Raw genomic sequence first — 18,913 nt, 5'->3', positions numbered from 1 at the left:
AGGGTAAATAAAATGATAATATATAACATACAAGTGAGAGTAGGAAAAAATGTAATGTTCAATAATGATAATATGATAAAATAATCAAATCAGAAGGGATCAATATTGGTTGGTTCTGGTATAGATTAGGAAACAAGTCATTAAGGAGGATTCTTTTTGTAAGTCTCTTTGAACAGGTATGTCATCAGTAACTTCCGGAAGGTTGTCAAGTCGTGTGTAGTTTTTATAGTATTCGGTGGTTTATTCCATAATTGTGTGCAAAGGTAGGCGAAGCTAGATGCATGCAGCAGCAGATGAATCCAGGAACTGGTGGGTTGTATCCGCCTACCAGCAGGTGAAGATACTGAAAACAGTGACATTGGACACCCAGCTCCTAATCTCCTCAGTATATCTCTATCTCCAGCAGGTGGTGGGCGGATTCTTCCCAGCTCCTGGATTCTGGGGGTTCTCCTGGGCCTTTTGGCCAGTTGAGTGTGGGGGTGTCTGGCTGATGGTGCCGGTCTTGAGGACATACTTGTGTTGCAGGTCCCTGTCCTACCCCGATTCCCCTTTACTCTCTGTTTCCTCCCTCTCTTTACTGTTCTGAAAAAAAAAATTGTTCTCTCCTCACAACTTTTGCAGCTGCCAACAAAGTGTGAAACACAAGATTTATTTTTTTTTAGCCAGCTCAGTTTTGTTTACTCTTCGTTTCCTGTCTGTGGGGAGGACTGGAGTGCCTTTTGGGCTCCCTGGGAGAGTGCACGCTGCTTGTCTGCCTGCCTTCCAACGCCGGTGAGTATTTTGCGCGCTTGTTTCTGGGGTCGGGGCAGCAGGGCTGGAGAACGCGACGTTGGTCGCAATGGCTGTAGAGGCAGTGAAAAGATGTTCCCGCTGCAGCGCTCGTCGCTCCGCAGCAGGGGTTTGTGTGGTGCGCTGCTCAGAGGTAGCAGCGGAATCGCTAGAGGTGCTAGGAGAATCTTCTCGTGCTTTGGACCATGCGGTTCACGGGCCTGTAGCGGCGGCAGACGCATCATTGGAACCCTCTCTTTTTTTTTCTTCTCCTGCTTCTCCCCGCCTTTCCGGTTTAGTGGGCACGGGGAGTAACAGTGCTGGGGCGGCTGCTGGTCCTTCTTATAGTGCAGTTCGTCCTTCTGGGATGGAGACGGATTTCTCTCCTGATTTTATTCTTTTGCTGCACAAGGCCTTTTTATTGAAGAAAGGGATGCCTGCGGAGCCTTCTTCCTTTCCTCTTGCCTAAGCGGAACCCAGGGAGACCCTTCCTTCTTTGGGGGATTGTGCGCTTAACTTGGGCACAGAAGATTTAGCTGCAAAGCGCAGACATGCCTCTTTTTTTGCCTGGGGTGGGGGTCTATTGGGACTATTTCTTCCCCTCCTTCAGTGTTCCTGGGGTCCGGAGAGTCTGTTAGACCCTCTCAGCTAGAAGAATTGGAGGAGGGAGAGCCTCTACTGGGAGAGAAGGATGATCTGATTGCTGTTCAGATCTGTCTTCGGGAGGCGTTGTCTTCCCTCATCTCCCAGACGTTAGCTGCGTTTAATATTGCGGATCCTGAGGACCTTTCCGCGGTGTCTGTTAATCCGAAGATGGCGAGCACAAGGAAACTTCTAGAGCTTTCCCCATGCATAAGTCTATTCAGAAACTTATTTCAGCTCAGTGGGCTGACCCTGAGAGTTTCTTGAAAGTGGCGAGGGCCATGACGCGGCTCTATCCGGTGGCTTCGGCTACCTTGGAGGTGTTTTCTTTGCCTAAGATGGATGCTTTGGTGACGGCGGTCACTAAGAAGACCACCCTCCCGGTTGAAGGGGGGGGGTCGCCCTTAAAGACATGCAAAACAGGCATCTTGAAACTTCTCTTAAGCGTTCCTTCGAGGTGGCCGCTTTGTCCTTGCAGGCTTCTATTTGTACTTCTTATGCGGCCAGAGCTTGCCTTACCTGGTTTCAGCAAAGTTTAGAGCAAGATCAAGAGTCAGCTTCGGGGGCTGTGACTAGTTCTGCGATGGAGTCGGCTCTCGCCTATGTAGCAGGTGCTCTCTATGATCTGGTCAGGGCTTCAGCTAAGTGGATGGCTTTGGCGGTTTCTGCATGGCATTTGCTTTGGTTGCAACATTGGGCGGCTGATATGGCTTCTAAACAGCGTCTTACGAAGTTTCCCTTCCATGGAAAGTTGGTTTTCGGTGAAGATCTGGAGAAGATTGTTAAGAATTTGGGAGATTCTAAGTCTCAGCATCTTCTGGAGGACAGGCCTAGGCCTGCCCCTAGGTCTGGTTCAGCTGGACCTCGCTTTCGTGAGGTTCGCCGTTATCGACCTGGTCGTAATTCTGCCTTTCAGCGTCCCAAGTTCCAACAGCAGTCTTCCTTTCGGAATGACAGGAGATTGGCGTGAGCCCACAACAGGGCTCAGCTGCTCGTCGAGTCTCCGCTGCGGGTGCTGGTTTTTCCTTGGCTTCTTCATTAGGGCCCAGTTCAGATGGAGGACGTCTCCTGCTTTGGTCTTACAGCTTGGCTCTTGAGAGGGCGAAATTGAGAAAGAAAGGTTATGAGGATTCTGTGATTGCCACTTTGCTTCGTGCTCGGAAACGGTCCACGACTACGGCTTAAGCTTGAGTGTGGCACATGTTTGAGTCGTGGTGTTCCGACTGGGCTTGGTCCCCTTTTAAGGCATCTGTTTCCCAGATTTTGGCCTTCTTGCAGGATGGTCTCCAAAAGGTCCTGTCTTATAACTCCCTGCAGGTGCAAGTCACAGCCTTGGCCTGTTTCCGTGGCCGTTTAGCTGGTGTTTTGTTTGCAGTTCATTCGGATGTCGTCCGGTTTTTGAGAGGTTCTCTTCACCTCCGCCCTCCTCTTCGGCGTCTGTGTCCATCTAGGAAGTTGAATTTGGTCCTTAGTGTGTTGCAGGGGCTTCCTTTTGAGCCTTTGCATTCCGCTTCTCATAAGGATCTCACCTTGAAGATGGTCTTTTTGGTGGCCATTTCCTCAGCGCGTAGGGTTTAGAAATTGCAGGCCCTGTCTTGTCGGGAACCCTTCCTGCAGTTCTGGGAGTCTGGTGTTACTTTGAGGACGGTCTCATCTTTTTTGCCTAAAGTGGTGTCGGCCTTCCATTTAAATCAGCCTCTTTTTCTTCCCTCCTTTCGTAGGACTGAATTTCCAGATAATTTTGATCAATTGCATCTCTTAGATGTTCGGTGGGCACTGCTTCAGTATCTGCAGGTGACTAATGACTTCAGGTGTTCGGATCACCTGTTTGTTCTTTATTCTGGTCCCAGAAGTGGTTTTGCAGCTTCCAAGGCGACAATTTCTTGTTGGCTTAAAGAAGCTATTTCTTCTGCATACCTGTTGAACTGGGCTTTTCCTCCAGAAGGTTTGCGAGCCCATTTGACTCCGGCACAGGCGGCTTCTTAGGCGGAATCTGCAGCGCTTTCCTTGGATGACATTTGTCGGGCGGCTACTTGGGCTTCTTGCCATTCATTTGTTAAGCATCATAGGTTTGACGTGGAGGCGAGGAAGGATGCTTGTTTTGGCACGGCTGTGCTTTTTCGGAGAGCGGCGGTTTCCCACCCTTTTTAGGGATTGCTTTGGTACATCCAACCAGTTCCTGGATTCATTTGCTGCTGATGCTAAGGAAGGAAAAATTATGTCTTACCTGTTAATTTTCTTTCTTTTAGTAGCAGCAGATGAATCCAGGATCCCTCTCTATGTCCAGAAACCTCGCTTTGATGACTGACAGTTGTAGACAATTCGGTAAATTGAGAAGATGAATTTTGACAGAAGATGATATATTCCAGTTTTGCAGTTTGACTCCTTTATGTTCTTGAGTCGTGTTGTTTTTTCCAGTTTCAGATTTATATTTACTGTTGCTGTATTGTTGTGAGGAGAGTGTTATTTGTTTTCTCTTTCCTTTGCTTTGAGATACGATCTATACTCAAGAGATTAGGAGCTGGGCATCCAATGTCACTGTTTTCAGTGTTCTCTATCTCCACCTGCTGGTAGGCGGATATAACCCACCAGTTCCTGAATTCATCTGCTGCTACTAAAGGAAAGAAAATTAACAGCTAAGACCTAATTTTACCACACCCATTATATTCCTATGGGTGCCTCTAGCGTTATCACATGTTCAAAAGTTTGCATGCCTACAGCGTGGCTAAGAAAACAGGGTCCTTTGTGTGCTGGAAGGACTATGGAGGATAGGAGAACTAGACTGAATCCTGAGATTGTTGATGACTTATTATTCATCCATAGATTAAAAAATCGTAACATTGCATCATAGGGCATATTTCTCCCCCGCTAGGGCATACAGAGCAGGTTGTATTTTGTACCCCTTGGCATTTTAACAGAGTGGAATAAGGTTCGTTGGGGTAGTAGAAGTCAGCTATTGTTGGTGTGGAAATGGTAGAGGGTGACTATACATTGTTCGTTGTTTTGTATTTGACATTCATAAATGGTTGCACAGAATATTGTTCCTTTTTATACTTTAATAAAAAGGTTGAAATATAAAGTCATAAATGTTTGAGGCTTCTGCAGATGAGGACAGAGCCTGTGGGGGTTCGGAACAGGGCCCACAGGGATGGGGACAAACTTTATCCCCATGACATTCTCTAATATGATGGTCATTAATGTCCATGCACTAATGTAATAATTGGCACAAAGCCATTTACTGCCCGAGTCCTTACCACCTCCTATTTACTAGATGTTAAGGGCTTACACCCCAACCCGGTGGTAACTGGGAATTCCACGTGCCGGCAAGCCTACTCCTGCCCCCCTCTCTCACGGGAAAGCTGCTCAGCAGAAATAAAACTGCTGGGCGCCTGGGTGCGCCCGATGGAAGTACTGTTTTGCTGCACTCACACCATGTGATAGCCCTACTGCTGTTTAGTAAAAGGGCCCCTAAGTGTGCCACTATTTATTTTTAGAACCTAGACTAATAAGCTTTTTATTTTGCTTTCAGTCAGGGTTGAAATGGATTTTCTGACTTGTGACTGATTATTTAAGGGCCCTTTTACTAAAGCTTAGTGCAGTTGTGATTTATGAACAACAGTTGCACACAATAAATGTTCAAGGCTTCGGCAGATGAGGACAGAGCCCGTGGGGTCAGGGCTTGCAAGGTTGGGGCAGGGACAGAAGAAACTAAGTGGCTAGCTTGTTAGTCTCCCATATTCTGCCCAAATTTTAGATTTATGCAGGAGATTGCCTTCCAAAGTGGATGTTTCCAGCTCGGTGTAGGAGACTTGGGCAGGCCTGGGCATTCAGGTGGTACAACGCCTCACAGGACCTTTCTTGGTATTGACTGCTGCTGTCCTATAAACTGAGTGTTCCAGGAGATGGAAAGGCAGAAATGGTTCCTGGAATAGATAACATAGTAACATAGTAGATGACAGCAGATAAATGGGAAAGGAGAATAGGAAAGAGATTTGTACCTGAAGGGAAGAGAAAATTACATATTGAGGTATGAGCTCAATCTGCTGAGGGATAGTGACCAGTGAAGGGATAGTTAAGCCTAGCCTGCAGGGGAGGGGAGCTGGCTGAGGAGGAGTGAGGTATAACCTGAAGGAAAGAGGAACTGAAAATGATGGAAAAGAGCATGTCACATCAGGAGAAAGCAGGGAGCAAGTAAGGAGCTATTATGCACCCTACCAACAAACATAAGTCAAACTAGGGTGGAAACAGGGTAATGCTGATGACACCCAGCTATATCTCTCCACACCAGACATCACCGCGGAGACCCAGGCCAAGGTATCGGCCTGCTTATCTGACATTGCTGCATGGATGTCCAACCGCCACCTGAAACTGAACATGTCCAAGACCGAGCTTATATTCTTTCCACCAAAACCCACTTCTCCTCTTCCTCCACTCTCTATCTCAGTTGATGGCACCCTCATCCTCCCCGTTTCATCTGCCCGCAACCTCGGAGTCATCTTCGACTCCTCCCTCTCCTTCTCTGCGCATATCCAAAAGATAGCCAAGACATGTCGCTTCTTTCTCTTTAACATCAGCAAAATTCGCCCTTTCCTCTCTGAGCACACCACCCGTACTCTCGTCCACGCTGTCATTACCTCTCGCCTTGACTACTGCAACCTACTCCTTACTGGCCTCCCACTTAGCCATCTATCCCCCCTTCAATCTGTTCAGAACTCTGCTGCACGTCTTATATTTCGCCTGAACCGATATACTCATATCACCCCTCTTCTCAGGTCACTTCACTGGCTTCCAATCAGATACCGCATACAGTTCAAGCTTCTCCTTCTTACCTACAAATGCACTCAGTCTGCAGCCCCTCATTACCTCTCTACCCTCATTTCCCCTTACGTTCCCGCCCGTAACCTCCGCTCACAGGACAAATCCCTCCTCTCAGTACCCTTCTCCACCACCGCCAACTCCAGGCTCTGCTCATTCTGCCTCGCCTCACCCTATGCTTGGAATAAACTTCCTGAGCCCTTACGCCAAGTCCCCTCCCTACCCATCTTCAAATCCTTGCTCAAAGCCCACCTCTTCAATGTTGCTTTCGGCACCTAACCTTTATACCTTTCAGGAAATCTAGACTGCCCCTATTTGACTGACTGTACATTTGTCCTTTAGATTGTAAGCTCCTTTGAGCAGGGTTTGTCCTTCTATGTTAAATTGTACAGTGCTGCGTAACCCTAGTAGTGCTTTAGAAATGTCAAGTAGTAGTAGTAGAATAGAGACGAAAGAAGAGATTGAAAGAAAGGGGGTTTTAACTTTTAGTTTTAAATTTTTAGTGTTTTATAAATGTGTACTATAGTTTATTGCAGGCTTTTGAGAGTACTGGTAATGCAGGTACCTAGATAGCGAACATAGCTGATATATATCAGCAAAACTTCTTATGTATTTGTGATGTCCAGTAAGAGCTACAGTCAACAACTGTAAAACACATACTTTGAAATATGAGACTCACAATCTAATCAGCCACAAGAGAGGGAGAAAATGTCTTGGCTTAGGTTTAATATTTAACTCTAATCAGTATTCAAATTTGAAACATTTAACCATGTACTATATCTGCTGCTCATTACCTAATAAAATTGATCTAGAAATCCGTGACAGGAATCGCTGGCAGTGTGAACTCAAATGACTTGCATTGCCTCTTAATTAGTTATAGACACATTTTCCTTTCACTCTTAGCAGTATTACCAGAAACAAAGAAAAACTAATCTGTATTAAATGTGTTGAAATGCTATCCATCAGATTTGCCCTGAGATTTGGTTTGTTGGGAAGCTTAGTATGCTTCTAAAGGGATCCAAAATAATTAGCAATTGTAGAAACCTCACCCTCTGTTCAGGGATCGTGTAGAGGTTAATTGGGTTGTCTATGTATGCTTGGGTTATTGGTAGGTTAAATGTATTTTGAAACTCCCTGAATTTGCTGTGGAGCTTACATATATTTTCAATTGCCTTTTCATGCCATTCAAAGCCTGGTGGTCAATATTGCTCCATTGTGTTTGTAATTGGCTCCTTCAGTAAGGAATCCAGTTTACAATGCATGTTGATTAGTTCTGCCCAAGGTAAAAACATGCAATAGGAATTGAGGGTAACTAAATGGCCTGTGTGGCATAAAACCCATAGCTTTTCTAAACACTACAAGAATCTCTCGTTAGACAGTTTCTCTTGTACATTCCTGCTTTGTAGTGATGTCATCCAGTGGAGACCAGCCAGCAAAGAATTTCTGGAAGATGTTGTAATGTTCTGCCACGGTGAACTGTGCATGTGTTGGTCTTCCCACACTGGCCTTATTACAGGGCACCACCTTAATTTCTCTTTTTCTTGGACTCAAATGAGTATTACTTGGGTCTAAAATGTATTTTTCCACATTGGAACTATTTGGATTTTACCTCTTTTTCCTCTTAGAAAATCACTAAAAGTGATTTTCTTTTTCATCATTTTTAGTGTTTTGCTTGGTTTTGCTATATCTGTGATCTGCTCCAGCATCAATTGGCATGGGACAGTATATTTTTAGGTGCATTTTGTTTAGCAATAGTGCCTATTGCGGAGGTTCTATTTGTCTGTCATCTTTTACGCAGCTGTTTTGCACATGCACAGACAGATGTGTATTAAGTGATCAAGCACTACCAAGAAGAACTCATGAAGAGCCGGTCACAGGAAGGCCAGGCCCAGCCACCCCAACAAGAGAAGAGCTGGCAAGGGAGTGCTGTGGAGAAGCTGCAGATGGCAAGGATACCATCCCCTACCTCAATGCAAAGAAGATCATTTGGATATGCTGCTGAAATAGAGGAGTCCATTGCTTTGCCAGGGTCATGACTGAAGTAGCAGAGACATTTAAGGTACAGGGGAGCAGGGAAAAGACAGGAGGGTAGGGTTGGCAGGGAAGGAAGCTGAGGTCAAGATGGAGGGTGAGAATGTAAGGTGGGTGGGGGGACAAGTGTACGAAAGAGGATTAGAATGCAAGTAGGTGGCAAGAAATGAAGGGGAGAGTAGAAGACAGATGTTGGCAGCGGAGGAGGCAAGTCACAGGGGCAGGGGAGTGCAAAGAATAGGGAATGGTGCATGGCCAAAACTACAGAAGCACACATCCTCTCCCCACATCGTATGCATACTTCCCTACAGAGAAACTGATATCTGCTCACACCATATCACTGGTACACACAAACACATGTATGCACAGATACATGCACCATGATTCACTGTTCAGACCTATGTCTCATCTCTCACTTACCCACCTAGCATCTGCTGAGACATGCTATACTATGGTAGTTCACACCAAGTTCCTCACGTAGACATGTCTGAAGGAAAGAGAAATGTGCCATTGGGTCAACAATATCACTGACAGACAAACACATGTATGCACAGATATATGCACCATGATTCATTGTTCAGACCTATGTCATCTCCCACCTACCTACCTAGCATCTGCTGAGACATTCTTTACTATGGTAGTTCACACCAAGCTCCTCACATAGACATGCCTGCATGTGTAAATGAAGGAAAGAGAAATGTGCCATTGGACGCTTGTTAAAGATTGAGTTGTCTGATTTTGCTGCAGTTATATTTTGCTTGATGTTCAGTTGTTTCAAGAAAGTGTGGGTCGTGTAACAGGATAATAGCCGTGCCTGGTATCCACAACTTATGCCTTGCATTGGATTTTGTGTACCAGAGAGAGAAGGATTTTTGATATTAGTATTCTATTGGGCCCAAACACAACATCCCTAATTACTTCACCTGTCAGAAGATGTGTTTGGCTCTTTCTGGCCCTCAAGCAGGAGGAGAAGCTCTTTGGTTTGATTAAGCCTAGACCAAGTGCCTTATCAGTATCCAACCTGAAGAATTCTGGAGTTGTTTCAGATGACATGAAACTATTCAAAGTTGTTTAATGACATGCAGACTATGTGAAATTGCAGTATTTCCTTGGGGGACTGGAACACATCCAAATTTCAAATGAACTTGAATATGGACAAGTGCAAAGACATGCATGTTGGGATGAATAACCCAAATTATTACTGCATGATACTAGGTTTCCACATTGAGTCACCACTGAGAAAAACGATTTAGATGTCATCGTGGACAATACATTGAAATCTGCTCAATTTACGGCAGTGGCCAGAAATGCAAACAAAATGGTAGGAATTAGGAAAGGAATAATGAATAAAATAAAGCTTATAACGCATCTGTATTGTTTCGTGGTGAGACCGCATCTTGTTTAATTCTGGTCACCACATATCAGACAAGATGTAGTGGAATTGGAAAAGATGCAAACAAGGGTGACCAAAATGATTAAGGGGATGGAATGACTCTCATGAGGAAAGGCTAAAGAAGTAAGGGCTCTTCAGCTTAGGGAAGAGACTGCTGAGGGGAGATTGATAGAATCTATAAAATCCTGAGTAGCATGGAACAGGTATACACAAATCGATGTTTAGCAAAAAGTGTCAGAACTAGGGGACATATGTAAAGTTACCTAGTACATTTTTTAAATAATAGGATAAATACTTTTGCACTTAACATAGTTAACCTCTGGAACTCATTGTTAATGTAGCTGGGTTTAAAAAAGGATTAGACAAATTCCTGGAGTAAAGGTTTATAAACCATTATTAATGTTCACCTGGGGAAAGCCACTGCTTGTCCCTGAGTTTAAGAGCATGGAATCTTGTGACTTTTGGTACTCTGCCAGCTACTGGCCACATTGGAAACAGAATACTAGGCTAGATGGACCCTTTATCTGACTCATTATGGAAAATCTTGTTCTTATGTTTGGGAGGCATCGATCTCACTGAAGGTCGAGTATCGGTGGAGACAGTCAGGACTGATGGTTGTTGAAGTCCTGCCGTAGAATGCAAAAGATACTGGTGCTTTGTAGTTTCTCTTTGGGACATTATACCAGGAACTCAGTATTTGCTGTTCCTCTACAAGCATCCTTGCAGAGAGGACTCATCCTCAGTATCTTGGGGGGGTGGAGGGAAAGGGAATACGAAAGTCTAAAATGGTCAAAGGGCCCTAAGAGGCCCTGGAAGTTACCTGTAAATCCATTCATCACTGATGTAAAAGGCTTTGATGCATTGTTTAACAGGAGGAACAAGGAAATGCTGAATTACCTTCTTGTATGATTTACTGCTTTGCCGCTGAGTGTGTTTGTGAAGGTTCAGCAAATCCTAAAATCCTTGAAGATATTTAAATCATTACTGAGACATCAAGTGTCTTCTGCATCATTACCAGCCTCTGTCCATTTCTAGCACATCAAGGGAGGAAGCTTCACTGAGGTACCGGTCTGCATCAAAGTCTAGATCTCGGCATACAAATGGAGTCCTCAGAGTGACCTTGTTTGTTGGTTAAGTGTAGCTATGCATATTTATTTATAAATGCTTGATAATCTTGTCTTTCCCTAAATGAAATATCATAGTAGTTAGTGTTAAAATACATAAAATATAGAAATTATTAAAAGGAATATTACAAAAACCTCGCCTCCAATCCCTGTACCTTCAACACAAAGCCCCACTTCCTCTGCACACACACACACACACCCACCATGCACTCATACTCATTAAAATATTCAGACCTATATTACTGGACATTTTTTGTGATACATAGTGAGGCCTATTTTCAAAGCACTTAGCCTTCCAAAGTTCCATAGGTTTCTATGGAACTTTGGAAGGCTAAGTGCTTTGAAAATATGTCTAAGTGGTCTTAGGATTCCACTTAAAGATAAAGAAGGCTTCTCTGATCAGGAAGCATTTACTGGACTTCCCTTAGTCTTCTCTTCTCCTCTGAAAAAGAGAAAGTGTTTACCAGTGGGCCTCTCCTTCACTTATTTATTTTTTCCCCAGGAAAATGGCTGAAACAATTCTATTTAAGCTAGCAAAGGATGCGCTCAGAAAAAAAGTTCAACATATCCAGTTTTTTTAACCCCATAAAAGAAAGCCTGACAGTGCCTGTTAACAATATCCTTAAGGATGCCCAGATGAGAATTGTATTTATTTATTTATTTATTTACGTCAATTTATATACCGTATCTTATTGCTACTGCAAGACAGAACGGTTTACAATGAGGGGCATCCTCCTTTTCTTTACTCAGCCAGTGAATAAGAGGGCTGACAAATATACAGAGTCCAAAAGACTCCCAAATTCAAGAAGATGGAGCACTTTATGATTTTTTTCTTTTTTTAATAGATTCAATCTTCAGTGCCCCTTGACAAGGAGACAAGACTTTGGACCATTGACCTCTTTGGGAAATTAGTTTATCAAAATGCTAAGTTCATAATCATAGATCTAGTAAAAGCTCGGGATAGAAAGGATACAGGCTGTGCTTTTTTGAAACCCTGCCAGGTTGCCCACAAAGACTAACATGATCAAACTATCAGTATTTGGGACTCTCCTTCCCTTTGGAGATTAGTGTAGTAAAACAGGTTTCAATAGGAAAAGAGAATAATGATTTAACTCCAAATATCCCAGAGAAAGCAGGGGGACTCCTTTCCATCTTAGACCTGGATAATGAACAAATTCATTGAAAACAAAATGTTTCAAGATGGTTTCCCTGGGTATTCAAATGCATTTTCTTTAAAAAAAAAAAAAAAAAGGAGATTGGCTATAGTCCCTGAGTCTTGATAGAGTTTGTATAACATAGGTCATGCTGAGTCAAACCAAGATCCAACCAGACCCACATCCTGTCAACAATGGCCAGCCTGGGGCAGAAGTACCTGGTAGATTCTAAAAAGTAGATTTATTTCTTGTAGCTTGTTTTGAGGGATGCATCTCAAGTTTGTAATAGAGCAAACAACACCTCCATTACAGTGTTCTGCCCTTCAGCACAATGATATTCACAAAACATTTAGGTGTGATGACGGCATTCCTATATAGGCTGGGATGGACATGTTTTTGAATAAACTTACATTTTCATTAACACTTGCCAAAGAACTCTTACTATCCTGTGTGCTCATACTATTTAATAACTTTTAAGACACTTATTTTAAAAAATTGGGGAAAAAGGACCTCAGCAACCTTTATATATTGCAGATATATCTGCTTGAAACATGGGTTCCTTTCTCTCATTGGTCCTTAAAACATGAATACTTACAATTTTTTTTTTAATTTTCAGTGCATACAATTAAAAGGCTATGCAAAAAATCATAACTTGTCATCAAAAATCTGGCTGGGCCAATTTCACCTTTTTTATAGGCTTCCTCAGGGGTGATTGGAAATACAGCATAGCACAAATTTTAGTGTTAATCCATAAAAGTTTATGCTACTAGAGAACCCAAAATAAAACATTAAAAATCTAGAGCTCAGCTGTGCATATTAAAAATAATTCTTACTGATCTTTTTGCTTGTGCCCATATATTGGTGAACAAATCAGAATTATTTTTAATATTTTCTTTTTTCAATATATTTCTCAATTTTTTTAAATTCAAGCTGGGACATAAGTGCCTTGTTATCTAATATACCCCTTTGGGGTCTAATAAATAGTCACTACTCTTAACTTCAGTAGATCAAGCCCTAGCCCATCCCCCCCTTCAAAATCACAATAATCATCTGCGTCATGAGGTATTTGGGATTTTAGAACTTGCAACAGCTTTCTCCTCTGTTTTACCAATAGGAGATCTTATAGTTTTAAGTGGAAGAGGTTTTCTAACTGGTGTGAGATAATTTGGTTCCTTTTTTCCGTTCTTATACTAAAACAGCTTTAATACCTTCTTCATCTATCAGTGTCTGGTTTGAAAATTCCTTTAAGGTTCATCTAAGTGCAGTAAGCACATATCACTACAGTGTAGAAAGTAGACCATCCCTCCTCAGCTTCTAGTTTGTGTTACTTGGACTTCGTGGTAGTAAAGCCCCCTCCCCCCCACACCTCCCCCAGTCTTAGCATGTTGGTACCTCAGCATGGTTCAGATCAGCTGATGAAAGCTCCTTTTGTCAGTCTACCCTACATGCAATTGGTTGTTTTGCTTTGTTTTTAACAAAAAATGGTTCTATCTTGTCTTAAGGTGGTGTCAAATTTCTGCCTTTTATCAGGAGTAGCCTAGTGGTTAGTGCAGTGGACTTTGATCCTGGGGAACTGAGTTTGATTCCCACTGCAGCTGCTTGTGACTCTGGGCAAGTCACTTAACCCTCCATTGCCCCTGGTACAAAATAAGTACCTGAATATATGTAACCTGCTTTGAATGTAGTTGTAAAAACCTCAGAAAGGCGGTATATCAAGTCCCATTTCCCTTTCAGCAATTTTTTATTTTTTTAATTTTTATTTATTTTTTATCTTTTTGCCCAGCCATATTTCTGCAATAGTGAGCATGCCTTGCACACCTTGACCTGGGACTGTCATAATGCATGCAATCCTTATTATATCTTATTTATTATGATCTAGGTGGCATACAACACTATCAGTCAAGACATAGGCAATAGACGATATCAAAAAGTATTCAAATAACAGTACATATTGTGGCATTGTATGCTACTTACAATGCCAACACAGTACAACATTTTAGTAGATAGCATGAAGGTGGAACATATAGACAGATAAGATAGAGTAAGAGGAGTTAGAGAATAAGGGGACTAATTCAACCCAGTCCTGGGGATGCACACAGCCAGTCAGGAATTAGAGAATAAAGAAACTACCCTGTCCTGGGGATACACTGAACCAGTCAGGTTTTCATTATATCTACAATGAATGTGCATGAGATAGATCTGTAAGCACTACCTCCATTGAAGGCATACATGTTTCATACTTATTAGTTGTGGATGTCCTGAAAGCCTGTCTGGCTGGATGTGTCCCAAGGACTGAGTTAAGAACCACTGTTCTAATTTAGGTACCGGATTGCTACTTTCTTATTTATGCCTATGTGGGCTTGACCATGAAAGGACATGTTGCTATGGCTCTAACATCATGAGTCTTGACATCAGTGGTCCTCCTGAGGTCGGCTGCTATGGAAAATATCTGCAAGTCTGTGATATGGACTTTGCATGCATTTCACATCACATTATTTGGTGGGAATTAGTGTAACAGTAGGTTTGGTCCTGCAGAATTTGTTTAAGATTTAGAATACTACACCTCACCCCCCAAGGCCCTTATTTCCACACTGTTTCTGTTTAATAAAAGGGCAAAATGGTCTGTTGCCAAAAAAAAAAAAATGTTGATAATTAGCACTATGATGCAAAAAGGGAAAACGGAAAAACAAAGACAACCTGTAGGTAGGAATTTGTGGGCACTGAGTATATATTTTGCTTGTCCTTGGAGAAAACAAAGTTGTTTACCTGTAAAGTGTGTTTTCTGAGAATGAGATATTGTTTCTCACAAAGCTTCCTTAGCAGTTGACTTCTTTTATTAATAGCTGCATACAGAACTGAGGTGGCTTTGGGGAACGATGCCAGCGCTGGAGGACCTGTTCATGTACAACTCACATTGCCAGAATGCTCTGTGAGCTTAGAGGGTTTTACTTACATTTTTTTATTTTTTTCGGTATGGGCTTTGTCGTATGACATCACCCTTGGGTGAGACTTTAGTATCCTGCTGTCCTCGAAGAATAGTAAGTAACTTGGCTTTATTTAGATTTAGGATGTTGCAGTAAATTATTTTTTTAATGAGCAAATCGAATATTTTTAAGGAATAAAACACAATCATGAAGATGGAAAAAAAAAAAGTAAGACTAACCTTATTTTTTCATGTTAAAAATTTGATGGCTGAGAATTCAATTCGCTGCTTTAACTAAGACCCAGTACATGATTGGAGGGAGGGAGGGAGGGAGAAGTTTTATCATTAGATTTGTGAATTGAGAACCAGGGAATCCAGGATTCACATTGCCTTCCTCTCAGTGGCACTCCTTGTGATCTTAGGCAAATCACTTTGCCCTCCATTGTCTCAGAAATGTATAGCCTTGTTTACTAATGTGCTAAACAGCACGGGCTCTATTATTCATTTCTGTTTGCGCAACATGTTAACTTGTTAATGCACATTAGTAAATGAGGCTCTTCAAGCCATGTGGTTCAGGGTAGTACCTGTTGCACTTTTAATTTAACTCATGGGTTTAAAAAGGAAATCGGTGTAATTCAAAATCCATTGTTGCCAAATAGTACTTCATTTAGATACGTTACCCCATGTTCCTCCATTATAAGTACAGCTTGAATAAAAGATGAGAGATTTCCAGGACTAAATGAACTCGTATGAAAAAAAAAATCCTGCACCTTACATTTACTCAGTTACAACTGGTATTTGTTGTATCTATCTTGGAAGAATAAATGGGAAATTCAAGCATTGTTATCACCATTTTGTGTGACACACTGAAAAAAGTCTTATCAGGTGAAAGGTAAAATTCCTCGGTAATTTAGCCAATCATTTAATATGAAGTAGACTTTAGTTTTCAAAGTTTACTATCTATAATGAAATCTGGCAAAATAAAACAACATTTTGTTCTTCTTTAGAAAGTTTCCTGTATAGTACTGCACTTCTATATGGCATGAAAAATGTATCCTTTCTAACTGTATCCTTTTAACAAAATGCTTTTTGGTAAGGGTGATAACATTTCAAAATACAATTTACATTTTCCCCAGTTTTCAAGTAGGTTTGGTTTGGAGTAATGATTTTCAAAGTTTACATCATATAAAGGGAAAGGAAGTCATTTGTTCCTACTTAAAAGTAGTCATTTCATAGTGAAATGGAACCCTTTCACATTGGGTAGTTCTCAGACCCACGTACCTGGCAGGAAAGGAGAAAACTGTGATGGATAAATTGAATCAAGTCCCATAACTAAATGAATGATCCCCAGACAGAGGGATAGTAAACAAAATATTCCACAAGTGAGGTAGATCTTTTTGAATCTCCTCTGAACAGTAGTGTTCTACAGAGCTGCTTGAAGAAAGTGACATAAAGCAAACTAGCTTCAAGTGCCTTGCTTCTAGTGGAAGATTTGCATGGATAAAGCAAAGTACTGTGTTCTTTCTAGCATGCTAATAAGATTAAGGCAAATAGGAACTACCAGTGAGGTCTGTTATGGAAGATAATGCTGAGAGAGGAAATACAAGGCAATTGTATGATGGGTACCTTCAATTAGGCATTATATTATCGCATGTAATGAGCCTATTCTATAAAAAGTACTTATGCAGGTAAGTGTCTGTATAGAATACTAGTGTAAAGCTGCAAGAATGTTCTAAAATGTAAGTGCACATATGTTCGATAGCTCTATGGCTCACGTATATGTTAGCACCTAAATGTGTCATTTCTGCATGTAACTTACATTTATGTCCTTCCCCAGTGAATACTCCTCTAACAATTACATGTTTTTAGTGCATAATTATAATAGAATGGTGATTCTCCAAGGACAGACGGGGCCATTAATTATCACAAGTGGAGAACACGGCGGCACCGCTGCATTGCCCTTTCTGGAGCTTATAACAAGCTTTACAGAGCTCTGTGGAGCGCGAGATGTGCTCCACCGTGCATGCAAATGCCTTCCCGCCCACTGCAAGGTGCAGTTACCGCAGTTGTTTTTCTACCGCAGTGAGGAGAAGACTGTGTCTGTGGTTTCTCTTTGCTCCTGGTCTGAAAGAGCATCTTTTTTGGTGCCTTTTTGGCTTCTTTTTTTGTGATTTTTTGCTGTGCCTTTTTTAGACTTTTCCCCCTTCTCTTCCCGTATATTTTTAGTTCTTTTTGCCAGTTTTTAAGTTTCCTTTATTTTCCGTGACTTGCACCGCATTTAGGCCTAGTCTCAGATTGAGTCTTTCTCATGACCTTTTTCTGGTGCCTTGTCCCTTTTTTCAGGCACCATCACATATTTTGAGTTGGCTACAGAAGTTTTTCCGTCCATTTCCACTAAAGTACCCAGTGACTTTAAGTGCTGCCTGTCTCAGAGCGGGCACCCCAGTCTTTCCCGGTGCCGGCCCTTAGTGAGCATATCCGGGCCTTGCTTCCTGAGCTGTTGGATGAATCCTATGGCATCCCCTCCAAACCCTCCCCTCCACTTGAAAGGAGAAAGTCTCCAGAGAGAGAGCCTTTCGTTCTTTATAAACTACCCCAAGTCCCATCTTCATCCTGCTTAAGAATTGGAATTCATTGGAGCCCTGCTCGATACACAGCAGGTTTGAGCTTTTCTCCCAGGACCGAGAGTGGACACTCTAGTTGCTCTGGCTTCTCAGGTTCGAGCCTTGAAGCAGGTCACAGTGTGGCTTCCACAGTTTGTGACACTCATGACCCGCCTTCACATGAGATCCACCCAATGGACCCTAGCCTCCCAGTGGTGTCAGGCTACGGGAGATCTAGCAGATGTCATCTGAGTGTCTTCAGAGCTTGTTCACGCTCTACTCTGGTGGACCATTCGATCCAATTTAACTCTTTGACTGCCATTCCAAATTCCTCACTCTCAAAAGGTTCTGACGACGGATGTGTATCTCCTAGGTTGGGGAGCTCATGTAGATGGGCTTTACAGTCAGGGAGCCTGGTTCCTTCAAGAAACAGGTCTTCAGATCAATCTTCTGGAGCTTTGGGCAATCTGGAGCGCTCTAAAGGCTTTCGGAGATTAGCTGTCCAACCAAATTGTGCTCATTCAAACAGACAACCAGATTATTGCAACAACAAGCAAGGGGGTCACCAGATCACGCCTTCTGTGTCAGCAGGATGTCTTGATGTGGCGCTGGACTCGCCAACACGGCATGTTCCTTCAGGCCACTTATCTGTTGGGCAAAAACAATAGTCTGACAGGCTGAGCAGGGTTATGCAACTTCACGAGTGGTCCCTCAACATGGGCGTTGCCCGCAAGGTCTTCTGAGTGTGGGGCACCCTCTCTGTAGATCCCTTTGCCACTCAACTGAATCACAAATTCCCTCAGTTCTGGTCCAGACTTCAGGCTCATGAAAGACTAGCATCAGATATCTTCCTCATGTATTGGAGGACAGGTCTTCTGTGTGCTCATCCTCCCATTCCTCTTGTGGGGAAGACTTTGTTGAAACTCAAGCAAGATCACGGGACCATGATCCTGATCGCACCTTACTGGCCACAGTAGATCTGGTTCCCTCTTCTTCTGGCATTATCCTTCGAAGAACTGTGGATATTGGGACTGTTTTATGACCCTCATTACACAGAATGAGGTATCTCTTCTGCTTCCCAGTCTTCAGTCTCTGGCCCTCGCAGACAGGCTGGTGAGAGCCTAGAATTTACTTCTTTAGGTCTCTCAGAGGGTGATCACCTGTTCCAGGAAAGATTCCACTAAGCAGTGTTATTCTTTCAAATGGAGGAGGTTTGCCATCTGGTGAGGGCAAGGCCCTAGATCCTGTTTCCTGCCCTACACAGACCCTGCTTGAATACCTTCTACACCGCTCTGAGTCTGGTCTCAAGACCAACTCCGTAAGGGTTCATCTCTGTGCAATTAGTGCTCATCTTGTAGAGGGTAAGCCCATCTCTGGACAGCCTCTAGTAGTTCTGTTCATGAGAGGTTTGCTTTTGTCAAAGTCCCCTGTCAAACTTCTGCCTCTGTAATGGGACCTCA

General features: G+C 42.7%; 1 protein-coding gene across 1 annotated transcript in view; it reads left to right on the top strand.

Moving 5' to 3' along the window:
* The window catches only part of RNPC3 (RNA binding region (RNP1, RRM) containing 3), an 85,344-nt gene extending 67,752 nt beyond the window's left edge, over positions 1-17,592 (top strand). Inside the window, exon 15 of the mRNA XM_030205435.1 lies at positions 15,858-17,592. The gene's annotated coding sequence lies outside the window, so the exon portion shown is untranslated. The remainder of the gene's footprint in view (positions 1-15,857) is intronic.
* The last annotated feature ends 1,321 nt before the right edge of the window (positions 17,593-18,913 follow it).

This window comes from Microcaecilia unicolor, chromosome 6 (genome assembly GCF_901765095.1).
Source record: "Microcaecilia unicolor chromosome 6, aMicUni1.1, whole genome shotgun sequence".
NCBI classification, from domain to species: domain Eukaryota; kingdom Metazoa; phylum Chordata; class Amphibia; order Gymnophiona; family Siphonopidae; genus Microcaecilia; species Microcaecilia unicolor.
The sequence above is the reverse complement of the archived record's forward strand: the minus strand, read 5'-3'. Positions and strand labels throughout refer to the sequence as shown.